The 12,996-nt window shown below is 39.4% G+C and overlaps 1 long non-coding RNA gene across 3 annotated transcripts in view; it reads left to right on the forward strand.

Moving 5' to 3' along the window:
• Positions 1 to 12,996, forward strand: part of LOC309801985 — a 96,821-nt gene that overhangs the window by 1,548 nt on the left and 82,277 nt on the right. For all 3 annotated transcript variants that reach the window (XR_014293699.1, XR_014293700.1, XR_014293701.1), the window contains exon 2: positions 953 to 1,099. This is a non-coding gene — a long non-coding RNA (uncharacterized lncRNA). The remainder of the gene's footprint in view (positions 1 to 952; positions 1,100 to 12,996) is intronic.

Below are 12,996 nucleotides of genomic sequence, written 5' to 3' on the forward strand. Positions count from 1 at the left end.
CTGCAACTTGTGTTTCCATCTTTATTCCATTTCTTAGGAATAAAGCAAAATAGGTTGACTCCATACTCCATACTGGTAGAAACAGGCGACTGTATACAGAAACTCCTTTTAATGTAGTACTTGATCCAGTAATTATACAATTACTGTAATTATACAGTTACAATACAATTAAACCAAACCTGGTATTGTGGGTGAAACAGACAGAAGCAGAAGCAGGCTCACAACAACAGTTAATACAAAACCAGCTATCCCAAAACTCAGCAGGTTCCTATTACATTTGTTGATGATTTCAAGATCAAAATCATGTTAATGATTTTAAGAATTTTGATTAACCAAATTAAAAAGTAACAGATACCACCATTGCACAAGATGCACCAGCAAAATTTGAAAGTTTGGCAGCCATATTTTACAGCAAGACAAATGCGTAGATATTAATTTAGGTACTTATTCTTCAGAGGCCGTTTAATGCCATTTTGTGCTTTGTAGGTTGAATGATTTGACAACAAATTGCTTGGAATTAGTGACTCAGAAGTCAGGTGTCCAGACCTTCAGCAGAAATTGCTGCTGGGGGAATTCCCTGGAGGTCCAGAGGTTAGGACTCCTCGCTTCCACTGCAGCAAGCACGAGTTCCATCCCTGGTTGGGGAACGCGGCACAGCCAAAAAAATAAAAAGAAAGAAAGAAAGAAAGCAATTGTGCCGAAAAACTCTGGAGGGAGGCAGGGTCCCTGTTGAAGTGATAGCTGGTTCCAGGACAGTGTCTTCACTGGTGAAAGAGCAATGAACAAAAACAAAACAAAAAACAAACAAAAAAACATTTCTCAGGTCTATCCAGCTTAGCTGCACCAAATGGTTTTGATGTGTGTGACTGGTTTCAACTCTGATCACCCACAATTTTCTTCCTATAATAGCCCAACCAGAGAATAATCTTTTGTCCTCTATTTGTCTCCGCAGTACTCCCCAGTGTGACCTATGAGACCAGTAAAGGCTCCCTATTGTGACGTCTGAAGAAGACTCTGACACTTGCTGATGCAGCCTGGAATGAGGGTCAAAGACACTACCAGGCTGTAGGGAGATAAGAACCACACACCAGGACTCCAGGTAGGTTGTCAAGATTTGGTTGACTCTAGTGTTTCTGTATAGACCAGAGATACTCAAGGAGTATATGCTAGGCCAACTCTGAACTTCTGTATGTCCTTGTCAAATGCTACCTGGATCCCCAAGCACTTGAAAGCTAAGATTCCCAGATTTCTTTGCAAACAGATGCCCTCTAGAAAGTTGTTGCTTGGGGACTTCCCTGGTGGTCCAGGGGTTAAGATTTCACGCTCCCAGTGCCAGGGGCCCAGGTTCGATCCCTGGTCAGGGAACTAGATGCCACATGCTTCAACTAAAAGAGCCCAAGTGCTGCCAACTAAGACCTGGCACAGCCAAATAAATAAATAAATTGTTTTAAGTAAAGTTGTTGCTTAGAGCTCCCATGCCTATCTAAGACTCAAATAATGCCCTGGTGGTTTCCTGCATATTTATTTAATATTTATTTAACATATGTTAATGGAATTAATAATGTCAGAGTAATACCTGTTTTATGATGAAAAACATGTTATGGATGCCTTAACAAATTCAGGTGGATCCAGTGTAATCACAAGGGTCCTTCATATGTGGAAGGAGGAGGCAGGAGTGTCAGAATGATGTGAGAAAGACTCGACAGGTCATTGCTGGCTTTGAAGATGGAAGGGGCCACAAGCCAAGGAATACAGGTGGCCTCTACAAGTCGGAAAAGACAAGAAAACTGATTGTCCTCTAGAACCTCCAGAAAGGAATGCAGCCTTGATGTTAGCTCAGTGAGAATCATTTCAGACCTCTGACCTCCAGAACTATACTATAAATATGTGTGGTTTTAAGCCACGAAATTTGTGGTAATATGTTAAGTGGCCATAGAAAATTATGGAGGGAGGGAGCTAGGAAGAATGGAAGAAGTGGAGATAGAGGGCAACAAAGAGGACTGGGTAGAGAGAGTCTAAAACTGCAGCACAGTTCTAACAACATTTCTGGCCAGGCCAAAGGGGAATCCTGGAGCCAAAGTCATATGATAAATAAATCCTGCATCTTCCAGGAGTGGGCCTGTATTTTACCCCTATTGTGGGTACAATGGCTGGGAGCAGTCGTGGGAAGCATGGGCATAGGACAGACGCAGACGTGGATCCAGAAGGACAGCTGCTGGGGCTGTCAGTCTACTATGTGTCCCAAGTAGGTTCCCCAGTTTGTCCAGGACTGGGGCATTCTTGGGACACAGGACTATCAGTGATAAAACCAAGACAGTCCTGGGAAAACTGGCATGGTTGGTTACCCTGTCCCTAGCACTGGAGACCTGATCTGAGCATTTTCGTGCCCAACATACCCCTCGTCTCTGTGGCCCCCTTAGGATAATTTCTGCTTATCATGGCAGTTTATAGCTGGAAAGAATTTTCACCCTCTTCCTACCTTGGCTACCTAGCCAGAGTAGACACCATCTGTGACTCCTGAGATTCCATAGGCAGACTGGGGTGTTTGTAACTTTTCTTTGTAACTCTCAAACATTGAAACTCACTAGGAATGCAAGTTAAAATTTCAGCTGTTTTACTTCCATACTTCTCTCCCATAGAATCCAGACTATCCCCTGTGTCCCTGACCCCCCAGCATTGTGAGGATATGGAGCATCAGTTGGCAACGTGCCTACTTTAGCCCTTCCAACGAGGGTCTTTGCTTCCTATGAGGAGAAGGCACTGAGCTTATTTTCTCTTATTCTTCTTATTATTCTCTTATTGGTACTGAGCTTATTTTCTCATGACTACAGTCAGCCAGCAATGCACTTCCATCTACAAGAAAAATGGGTTGGCATCTCTACTTCATAAAGTCTTAAGCTGTTTTTTGCTCCAGAGTCTGTGGCAAACATAGGACCTCTTAGTTTTGTAGGGAGTTGGTACCAAGAAAGGTGTAATGGCCATCCCCTTTGTGGCCAAACTTTTTTCACTGGAAACAAATTAAGCACCTCAGTCACCAACCTGGGACCCAAGTGGGTTCTAAGAGGGGAAGGAGGTAGGGCAAAAGCTTAACATCGCCCCTCAGAACCTTGCACGTGGGGGACCCAGTGTTAGGAGAATGAGGCATAGTTACATCCACTCTCACTACTAAGGTGTTCCTTCTTTCATATTTATTTTCTTATTTATATTTTCTAACTTTTCAGCAATAAACATATGTTGCTTTTGCATAGACATATAGTGATTTGTTTCTAGTTAAAATAAAATAGCTTTAAATATGTTTAAAGAAAGTTAAGATAAATTAAATATTTTCTGTTAGATTATAAAATATATAATTAGTAAATATAAAAATATAATTATTAAATACTAGCCTACAGAAGAATAAGCATATTACTGGAAAACAGTAAGAGGTGAGAATGTATTAACATAAGAGAAACTATACAAATCAATGAGAATGATATAGATTATTAATAAATGGTTTGGGAAAAATCAATTCGTGATAAGAAGTTAACTACATATCTCAACATATACACCAAAAGAAACTCCAGGTTAGTAAAAATGTTTAGTCTTTTTAATGAAACCACTAAATATTTTAGAAGAAAATATGGATGAGTGGTATTATTTGTAAGTTTTTGAAGATTTTTCAAACAAAAATAATGCAAGTGTCAAAAGAAGATATCAGTACATTTGGCCACATAAAATTTGTGACCAAAAAATTTAGTATAGGGCATTCCCTGGCAGTCCAGTGGTTAGGACTTGGTGCTTTCGCTGCCAGGGCCGGTGCAGCCACACACACACAAAAAGTATAAATGGGGCTTCCCTGGTGGCGCAGTGGTTGAGAGTCCGCCTGCCAATGCAGGGGACACGGGTTCGTGCCCCGGTCCGGGAAGATCCCACATGCCACGGAGCGGCTGGGCCCATGCGCCATGGCCGCTGAGCCTGCGTGTCCGGAGCCTCTGCTCCGCAATGGGAGAGGCCACAACAGTAAGAGGCCCGTGTACTGCAAAAAAAAAAAAATATATATATATATATATATAAATGCAAATACAGATAAGGTATTAACATGCATAATTAATAAAATTAATTAATTTTATTAATAAATAAAATACTTAATATTAATAATTAATAAAACATTGTTTACAATCAAGGAACTAAATTTTTTCAAAAGATTTTTTTATGTGTACCATTTTTAAAGTCTTCACTGAATTTGTTACAATATTGCTTCTTTTATGTTTTGGTTATTTTGGCTGTGAGGCATGAAGGATCTTAGCTCCCCAACCAGGGATCAAACCCACACCCGCTGCATTGGAAGGCGAAGTCTTAACCACTGCACCGCCCGGGAAGTCCCCTAAATTTTTTTTTTAATGATCAAAGGATACAGTCAGTTCACAAATTAACCATGGGTACCAGAAGCTTTCTACTCTTACTTGATATGGATAGGGGTTCAACTTCATCATCTTGCTTCAAGACAACATTTGCTCATCAAATGCTGATAATTCTGTGGTAGTTTAATCCACCGAGATCTTGATATTCTCACTACCTTACAGGACATCAAATTTACCCATTATGTGGATGACTTCATGCTGATGGTATTAGGTGCATAGGAAATAGGAGATAGTTTGAAAGTTCTGGTCAAAATTTATTTTCCCACTGTTATGATTTATGTTAACCCTCTTAAAAAAATCAGCATTATCCATTTAAAGAAATATTTCCCCCAGAGTTAAGCACAAATCCTAAACATCACCTTGGCATCACAAGTAATTTACAAAATGTAATGCTAACCATATAATCAGTTTTAACAGTGACCAACAGCAGCTTTGGTGGATAAATGAAATTTGTGATTCGGGGTACTGAGAAGCATAGTAACAGTTCACTTTTAGAAAAGGTGTATTTAAAAAAACAGGTGTATTTTTTATAAAACCCAACCAAGAGAGACATTCTTTTTACCTTATATGTACTCCTTTAGCAACTCTTTCTTCAAATTTTATATGAGAGGATTTGAGATCTTATGACACTAAGAAGAAGCATGAACCTAAGAATCTTAAAATCTAACAAGGATGAAGAAGCATACAGAAAGTGGAACCAGGGTACAAGTATGCACTTGCCCTCCTATCAACTTCCCAAACAGGAAGAAAAAAAATCACATTAAGTTTTGATAAATTTTGAAGTCAGTTTTCTTTGTGCTATAACAGTATAAAACATTATCTTCCAGCAAAATTAAAAATAAAAATTATGAACCTTTTGGCCTAGCAGAGTTAATGCTGACAAGATGCTTCTACTTGGTGGGAGCTATGCTCCCTCCACCAGGAAACATTGTGCATCAGGCTTTGCATAGTGTTTTTTTAAAAATTAATTAATTAATTAATTTAGGCTGCGTTGGGTCTTCATTGCTGCACGCGGGATTTCTCTAGTTGCAGCGAGCGGGAGCTACTATTCCTTGCGGTGCGTGGGCTTCTCACTGCGGTGGCTTCTCTTGTTGCAGAGCACGGGCTCTAGGAGCGTGGGCTTCAGTAGTTGTGGCACGTGGGCTCAGCAGTTGTGGCTTGCAGGCTTTAGAGTGCAGGCTCAGCAGTTGTGGCACACGGGCTTAGTTGCTCTGAGGCATTTGGGATCTTCCAGGAGCAGGGATTGAACCCGTGTCCCCTGCATTGGCAGCAGATTCTCAACCACTGCGCTACCAGGGAAGCCCCAGGCTTTGCATAGTTTGATTCACACATTTCTTATAATCATTCAGTCATTTGATATTTTGGTTATAGTTGATTTGGGTTTCTTTTTAGATAACGATGCTTATTTCCAAATAATATAAACAGTCTCTCTTTTGTTCTTCCTGGAAATCCTTTAGCAACCATCTTCTCCAATCCTCCATATTTTGTCTCTTCTTTCTCTGTCTTCTCGCAACTCTGTCTCTTTCATCACCTAGTTCAGAACTTCCAGGAGAGTTATACAGACATTCCTAACATCTCAAGTTTACCAACAACTGGTCTTTAACATGCCTCAGGACTGTGAATGGAGGCAACTGGTTGATCAAAGATAAAACACATCTTGTATGAAATCAATCCAGAATACTTAAGGAGTTTCACATGCTGCAGGTCTTAAAGTTATCTTTTTAATCCAGTTAACAGATCCTTCTATGTAAAAGATACTGTTAGCCTGGCACTCAGTCCTACCTTGCACATTTTATCTTCCAAAAAAGAAGGCAGATTTTCCTCAGGAAGACATTCCATCTACTTTATTGTTACAGTCACTGCGATATTTTCAAAGACGAAAAAACCACTTACTACTCATGTTCTCTATGGCATTATTTAACCATCTATGGAGAATCTGACCCATCTGTTCCAGTGCTCTGCCTGATGGGGGAATTAGGATCAATCTACTGAATGCCTATTATTCTTTCACTCACTGAAGATTTTTTAGCTGTCTACTTATAAAGCACTGCATTTAGTCTTAGAGATACCAGTGTTCAAGACTCCTTCCTAGAACTCAACACCAGGTGGGAAAAGGCAGACACAGAAACAATAAATTAGAGAACAGCTTTTTTCTTCTTCTTCTTCTTTTCTTTTGGCCGCGCCATGTGGCATGCAGGATCTTAGTTCCCAGACCAGGGTTTGAACCTGCGCTCCCTGCATTGAGAGTGTGGAGTCCTAACCACTGGACCACCAGGGAAGTCCCCAATAACAGCTTCTTATGAACATACAAATCAAATGCTATGGAGAAAAACAGTTGGACACGTAGCCTAAATGGAAAAGGGCTATAGAGCAAGACTAAGAAGTCATCAGCATACAGATGATACAAAAATATAGAGAGAAGCTAAAAGGACAAAGGATATATAACCTTAGAGTTTACCAACATAAAATGGAGAGCAAAGAATAAGATCCCACAAAATAATTCCTGAATTTTAACATAATCATAAAAATGTTATCAACAGAATAAAGGGGGAAATAAGAGCTGTAATCAACTAAAAGCAGTTTCTCTTGTCCCCATTTTAACAATAAATAGATCATTCTACTAAATCCCTAGATTAGCTATTTCAATATTGAAAGTATTAAACTGATAATGAATATGGAAATATAACATGACTAAATTGCATAGGAATTTTAAGGGGAAAGAATACTGAACCATAATATAGTACAATAAAATATCATATAAGGGGGAAGAGGAAATAAAATCATATAAAAATACCAAGACATTTATGTTGCTTCCATGATGTTTTGGATATTGCAAATGGTGCTGCTATGAACACCAGGGTGCATGTATCTTTTCGATAAATATCCACTGACAGGTGAATGGATAAAGAAGATGTAGCATACATATACAATGGAATATTACTCAGCCATAAAAAAGAATGAAATAATGCCATTTGCAGCAGCATGGATGGACCTAGAGATTATATTAAGTGAAGTCAAGTCAGAGAAAGACATCATGATATCACTTATATGTGGAATCTAAAAAAAATGATACAAATGAACTTATTTTATTTACGAAGCAGAAACAGACTCACAAACATAGAAAACAAGTTTATGGTTACCAAAGCGGATAGCAGGGGGGCGGTGGTCGGAGATAAATTAGGAGTTTGGGATTAACATATACATACTACTATATATAAAACAGATAAGGACCTACTGTATAGCACAGGGAACTATACTCAATATCTTGTAATAACCTATAATGGACAGGAATCTGGAAAAGAATATATATAGATATATATGTATAACTGAATCACTTTGCTGTACACTTGAAATACAACACTGTGAATTAACTAACTTCCATAAAAATTTTAAAAAATACCAAGACATTAGAAGCTTTGTTAAAATAGTTACTCACACACATATCCCATACATGATTATGATGGAAATTACACAAATATTTCAATTTTGAAAAATCGTATGAATAGAATTATATCACCCAGAAAAGTGTTCAAACAAAAATTTGTTAATATATGTAACCACTATTTTTGACTCATGGGATATAATTAGAAGGCAACTTCATCTCCCACTACCCTTTTAAATATTCAGAGGTTCTTCTCCCAACCCAGGTTGAAAACCCTTACTCTCAAGTAATAAGAAGTCCAGAGTTGCTTTAACTCACAAAGCACTGAAAAACAATGTCCAGCCCCACATAACATACAGAACTATAAAAATGCCAAGTCAGAGTTAATCAGCTAGGCCATGCTACAGGCAGACCACCTGCAGTAGGGGTGGAAGGCAGGCATGGTCCCCTCCTTTCCTGCTTCATCCCATCCTTCCTCCTTCAGCTGGCTAATCATGGTTTCCCATGCTGCCAGGTTCAAAACTGCAGGGGGCTGTAGAGTTCTTATGTGAGATGGTTTTGAGCAGTCTGGATCTGGCAATTGTTTTAAAGCTGACTCTCTCTCTCAGGGGCATTTCCGTGCCCACAGCTGTTCTCACCTGTAACTCCCTTGACCTAAGTGAATGTAATCCATTCTTTCTTCTTAGCTCTTAAGGAATCCAGAGCTCCTCTTTGGACTATCCTGTTCTGAGGCCTGTTCACGCCTCTAAGTGGCCTTTTGTGCGGTATCCAATGTGGATCCACCACCAGGGCTCATTTTCTCTCTTTCACGCTTGACTAACGTCCTCGATAAGCACTCAAACAGTCTTTGTCAAAGCAAATGCTGAGAGTGCAGAACAGTCTCAACACATTAGCAGTTCTTCTCCTGTCCTGAACCAAAGTAACCTACGAGTTCCTTCAGATTCCAGGTTCCCTGGGTATGAGTTACATACCTGCTCCCAGAACTGTGGGAGATTAGATTCATATCGAGTTCCCCAAACCAGGTTTTACAACCTCTCTCCCTCTCACCCTCTCTCTTTGGCAGCTCTGTAATTTCTTTTTTCATGAAATACATTCTCAAATTCATAACAGATTAGCTACCCATTATATTCCCATATGAAGCATTGATACATAACTAAATTAAGTTTCTGTTTTAAAAGGTGGGGAGGGGTGTGTGTTGGGGAATCACATTCTTGCCCAAAAGAATAGGGATTCATGTGACAAAATGGGGACAGGGGAGAATCTGCATAGAAATAAAATCCTCAGTTCAAATGTATCAACTCTCCAAATTTTATGTCCACGAATAGGTGTTATTTTTTCAATTCAAAGATCAAATCTACATTCCAACATATTTTATTAAAATATTACATACTTACATTAAGAAAAATGCTTATAACTAGCCAGATTGTAGTAACTCAGTATTTACTTTAAAATGAATATGAACAAAGAATATCTAAAAATAAAACATGTATCAATTACCACAAGTAATCTATTTAATAGGTATAGGTTACTTGTAAAACTCTGGCATTGGGGTAGCTTTCAATGGACAGCTTTAAAAAGTTTACAAGTCCTCTCAAAGTCCATCCTTATTAAACTGATTTGGTTGAAATGTGATTCAGAATAAGCTGGGGAAATATACTTTCGGCATGATGAGGGGAGGAGGTTGACAAATCATCTCCATTTTTTAAAAAGCAGCTATAAATTTGGATAAACTGTTTAATAAAACAGCCATTTCAGCACTCTGGAAATTAACTGAAGATCTACAACAAACTAAGAAGTGCTTATTCATGAAACCCAGTTAGGGAAAGAACCTGTGAGCCTGTGGGATTACTGTGCTGCCACATCCCGGGCCAGGTCTACGGGTGCAGTAGTTCAACCAGGGCAACAACAGACCCAGAGAACAAGACTTGTTGTCACTGCCAGAGGGGACTCATTTGATATGATGCATTGTAAGTTAACCTGGGAGCTCAGTGGTAAACAAACAAGGCTCAGTGAGGTTATAGTCCTGTTTGGGGCAAACAACAGAGTAGCTAGGGATTTCACTGGAAGTTCTAGGAGGTAAGACAGCCATCTGGGTTGGATAAGCACTCTATATACTCCAGATGTACAGGCATGCAAAGCGGAAACTGAAGCTGATTCAGGCCACCCACATACCCATGGTTGCCAAAGCCTGCACATATGCACAAGGGAGAAGCAAAAAAGCCCATCAGAAAGCTCAGACCAGAGCAGACTTGAAAATGACCTGAACACTGTATGTACTTGCCAGCCCACACAGATCCATTGGCAGAGTGGAGGCCTGACTGATGGGGTTTGAACACAACCTCTGTCCAGTCTTTGGCTATATGCTAAGCTATGCAATCCAGCAGCAATGCTTAGGAAGCAAGATTTATTATTTTAAAAAATGAGTAGAGACATCGGTGACTGCACACTGCCGTGGAGACAGATTTCACAAATTTACTGGTGGCAAGTTACTAAATAAAACAAGAACAACCCTCGGGGGAAAAATTCAGAATTAGTAATTGCTACATTATCTGAAATTCAACAAGATTACAAAGCAAAGAAAGAAGAAAGTGTACCCTTACTGAGGAAGAAAAGCATTCAATAGGAACTGAGTATCTCCAGATGTTAGAATGAGCAAAGACTTAAAAGCAGCTATTATGAACAGGTTCAAAGAACTAATGGAATTCATGTTTAAAGAATTAATGAGAGCTATGATGAAAATGGTGCAATGCATGAAGAATCTCAGTAAAGAGATACAAGGTATATGAAAGAACCAGATAGAAACTTGGAGCTGAAAAATATAATATCTGAAATGAAAAATTCAGTTGAAAGAAGAAGAAAGAATCAGTGAACTTGAAGCTGAATCAACAGAAAGTATTCAATCTGAAGAGGAGAGGGAGAAAAGCAATGAAAAAAATGAACAAAGCCTCAGAGACCAGATCAACATATGTGAAAGGAGAATCCCAGAAGAAGAGAGAAAGGGCAAATAAATATATTTGAAGAAATAATTGCCAAAAATGTCTCAAATCTGATGAAAAACATTAATCTACAGATCCAAGAGGTTCAACGAATCCCAAGTAGGAAAAACTCAAGGATATCCACACTTATACACATCATAGTCAAACTGTTAAAAGACAAGACTAAGAAAAAATTCTTGAAAGCAGCAAGTGAAAACCTATTGGAAAAGGAGACCAAAATTACCATTAACAGCTGACTTTTCACCAAAAATAATGGAAATCAGAGGCTGTGGGACGACACACTCAAAGTGATTAAATAATAAACTGTTGAGCTTCCCTGGTGGCGCAGTGGTTGAGAGTCCACCTGCCGATGCAGGAGACGTGGCTTTGTGCCCCGGTCCGGGAAGATTCCACATGCCGCGGAGCGGCTATACCCGTGAGCCATGGCCGCTAAGCCTGAGCGTCCGGAGCCTGTGCTCCGCAACGGGAGAGGCCCAACAGTGGGAGGCCCGCGTACTGCAAAAAAACAAAACAAACAAAGAAACAAGGCAAAATAAAGACATCCCCAGATAAAGACAGAGGACTTAAGATTATATAAACCAGTAGTTAATAATTGTATTAAGTTGTTGTAACACGTACAGATGTAACATGGCAACAATAGCACAAAGGAAAGAAAGGGAGATATACTGGAACAAATTTACTGCATTGTGACAGAATTAAACGTATTATTTTGAAGGAGCCTGTGATTAAGAGTGATAAATGTGTACTGTCATCCCTAGAGCAACTGCTAAGACATAACTCACAATAGGAGGAACAGGGAATTTCCTGTTAGTCCAGTGGTTAAAACTCCGTGCTCTCACTGCCAAGGGCCCGGGTTCAATTCCTGTTGGGGAACTAAGATCCCACAAGCCATGCTGTGCAGCCAAAAAAGAAGAAGAGGAACACAGGGATCTCTTTAGATACGAGAAAAACAGAAAACAAATAGCAAATGGCAGATGTAAAAGCCACTACAAAAATATTAAATATGAATGAACTAAACACCCTACTCAAACAACAGAGATTTTCAGACTGGATTTAAAAAAAACAAGATTGGGCTTCCCTGGTGGCGCAGTGGTTGAGAGTCTGCCTGCCGATGCAGGGGACATGGGTTCGTGCCCCGGTCTGGGAAGATCCCCCATGCCGCGGCCAGCTGGGCCCATGAGCCATGGTCGCTGAGCCTGTGCGTCCGGAGCCTGTGCTCCACAATGGGAGAGGCCACAACAGTGAGAGGCCCGTGTACCGCCAAAAAAACCAAACAAACAAAAAAACAAGATCCATATGATAAAGGACTTGTCTTTAGAATATATGATCTCTTACAACACAGAAGACAACAACCCAAAGAGGGGAGGGAGGATTTCAACAGACATTTCTCCAAAGACGATATACAAATGACCAAAAGCCTAGCAGAGGATGTTCAAAATCACTAGTCCTAGGGAAATGTAAATTAAATCCACAATGAGATTCTACTTCATACCCACTAGATTGGCTTTGTCAAAAGGACAAGACTATAAGAAACACTGTACAAGATATGGAGAAACGGGAACCTTCATACACTGGTAGTTGGAACATTAAATTATATAGTTACTTTCAAAACAGTTCATTAGGTTCTTAACAAGTTAAACAGAAACTCACCACATCACACAGCGATTTCTAGAAGTCTACCAAGACAAATGAAAACGTGTCCACGCAAAGACATGTATAGTCATATATATATAAACACAGAGAGAAGGGGAGGGAAGGAGGGAGGGAGGGAAGAGAGGAGGAAGGGAGAAAGGAAGCAGGGGCAATAAAAAACGGGCAAATGAAAATAACTGGTATATCAGAATCAAGGGTATATGAGAATTCCGTGTATTATTCTGGTAATGTTTCTCTAAGTTTGAAAGTACATCAAAATTTTAAATTACCCAAATAGAGGGCAAGAATATCATGTAGCAAGCTCCCTCTACCAACCTCAATGAAGACCATATACAGCTTAAAAGTTACTAGAAAACTGTAGGTAATTTTAATAAAATCACTTCAAGAATATAGTATGGTTGTAAAACCACTACAATGTGCTCTAAAATAATTTTTCTACTGAGTTAAATAAAGTCATCTGTAAATTCTGTAACAACACATTCATATTCACAAAATCTGACTGAAAAATAAACACAACTTTCCATTTCTAACACAGCATAATTCAAAAGTTCACTCTGAATGGGAC

This window comes from Mesoplodon mirus (assembly GCF_964341445.2).
Source record: "Mesoplodon mirus genome assembly, chromosome: 4".
NCBI lineage: Eukaryota > Metazoa > Chordata > Mammalia > Artiodactyla > Ziphiidae > Mesoplodon > Mesoplodon mirus.